Here is a 2,500-nt window from a genome sequence, read left to right as displayed (position 1 = left end):
ATTGGTGTACCTATCATGGACACCTTGTCATAGGTCACGACATATTGGTATACCTATCATGGACACCGTGTCACAGGTCACGACATATTGGTGTACCTATCATGGACACCTTGTCACAGGTCACGACATATTGGTGTACCTATCATGGACACCTTGTCATAGGTCACGACATATTGGTATACCTATCATGGACACCTTGTCACAGGTCACGACATATTGGTATACCTATCATGGACACCTTGTCACAGGTCACGACATATTGGTATACCTATCATGGACACCTTGTCACAGGTCACGACATATTGGTGTACCTATCATGGACACCTTGTCATAGGTCACGACATATTGGTATACCTATCATGGACACCTTGTCACAGGTCACGACATATTGGTATACCTATCATGGACACCTTGTCACAGGTCACGACATATTGGTATACCTATCATGCCACAGCACGATTCAACACACAGCAGGCGACAACGTTGAATGTGCCTTCAGTAAGACTACACTACATGTTGTCAATAAATGAATTGATGGATAACTAAATGGATAAGCAGGCATATAACTACATAAAAAGATGAATTAATAAATTGTAAATAAACGAATAAATAAATAAACTAATCAATCAATAGATTAATCAATCAATCGATCAATCAACAGATCAATGAATGAATACATAAATGAATAGACAAATAAGTAAATGAATAAATAAATAAATACATAAACGTCAAAACTAATAGAAAAATATATAGATAAATGGATGAATAAATAAATGAATAAATAAAATCAGTCCTCTTCTGGCCCTATGTGGTCGGCTGGACAACACGAAATAATGTCAATTACTGAAATAAAAATCGTGCTCTTTGTCAAAATATGCCAGACAGAATATCAGATGTACTCTGTCACAATTACGCATCGTGAAGGGAAAAAACAAAACATGACAGACAGAATATCAGATGTACTCTGTCACAATTACGCATCGTGAAGGGAAAAAAACAAAACATGACAGACAGAATATCAGATGTACTCTGTCACAATTACGCATCGTGAAGGGAAAAAACAAAACATGACAGACAGAATATCAGATGTACTCTGTCACAATTACGCATCGTGAAGGGGACAAAACAAACAATAAACAGGACGCTACGTTTTACTGTGAGTCGTTCTGTCTGCCAATTATGGCTGGCACAACACGAAATGTACGCTCAGCCAGACACCAAGTGTAAAACAAAAGATATGTAAACAGACAGATATGTGGGATCTATATGTATCCAGGCCCCTACGTTTTCCTACCAGTGTCGCCCTCTACGCCGGCACACACAACCAATGAGTACTAGGTTGTAAGTCACGTGGCAATAGAGAGAAATCTTCAAATAGAAACAGGATGTAATGACGCTGCAGAACACTTAGCAAGGATAACCCCAAATCGTACGTCTTTTTCGTTCAAGCAACTCGTGCTGCGTGGCGAATATTTCTGGTACGGCGTTTACCGCGGGGAAACGAAATGCCGGCTGACAGCGTCTGTGGGGTCAGTCCTGTAAACAGCATGTCACTAATCTCTCACAATACTGACGCTGCTTTTGACACACAAAGCCGATAAAAGCACAACAGTACTGGACCAAATCGAAAGAAACTAACAGCAAGTTTCCGAACTGCATGACTGCATCGCTGGAGAGGAGCTAATGCAAGGGAGGTAAGTCGGTTCAAAATTTGATAAGGTGTTTGTTTTGGTAGCTTCCCTTGGAATATGGCTTGTCAGTCAATTCAAAGCTTGACCAGGACGATTGTCTTCCTTTTACAATAATCTTATCAGTCCCGTAGAAAGTAATGTCCAACTTTCGAAAGGCACAAGGAGGTGTCAGGTGTTTGTTGGGGGGGCAAGGGGGGTGAGGGTGTGTGTGTCAATTTTGACTAAAAATTTCTTAGTTTCAGTTTCAGTTTCTCAGAGAAGAATCACTGCGTTCGGATGAATCCACATACGCCACACCACATCTGCTAGGCAGTTGACTGGCCAGTAGTATAACCCAACGCGCTTTGTCAGGCCTTGAGCGAATGCATATATATTTCTGTTCCTATCAAAGTGTATTTCTTCCACAGAATTTTGCCAGAAGACAACACTCGTTGCCATGTGTTCTGCAACCTTCTTCTTGACTAGCCAAAAATTATTCGAAGGGATGGGGTGGTAGGGGGGTGGGGGTGGGGGGGGTTCGGGGTGGGGCGGTCATTCGAGGCGAGACCAGAATATACCTGGATAAAGGGGTGGGGGAGGGAGGGGGGGGGGTGGCGGTCATTCGAGGCGAGACCAGAATGTACCTGGATAAAGGGGGGGGGGGGGGTGGGGGGTGGCGGTCATTCGAGGCGAGACCAGAATGTACCTGGATAAAGGGGGGGGGGGGGGGTGGCGGTCATTCGAGGCGAGTTTCAGTTTCAGTTTCTCAAGGAGGCGTCACTGCGTTCGGACAAATCCATACACGCTACACCACATCTGTTGAGCAGATG

The 2,500-nt window shown here is 43.5% G+C and overlaps 1 protein-coding gene across 3 annotated transcripts in view; it reads right to left on the bottom strand.

Annotated features, from left to right (window-relative positions):
• LOC143281508 (uncharacterized) overlaps nt 1-2,500 on the bottom strand; it is a 71,465-nt gene that overhangs the window by 15,292 nt on the left and 53,673 nt on the right. The window lies entirely within an intron of this gene.

This window comes from Babylonia areolata, chromosome 4 (assembly GCF_041734735.1).
Source record: "Babylonia areolata isolate BAREFJ2019XMU chromosome 4, ASM4173473v1, whole genome shotgun sequence".
In the NCBI taxonomy this organism is placed as follows: Eukaryota; Metazoa; Mollusca; class Gastropoda; order Neogastropoda; family Buccinidae; genus Babylonia; species Babylonia areolata.
This window is presented reverse-complemented; position numbering and strand designations above follow the sequence as displayed.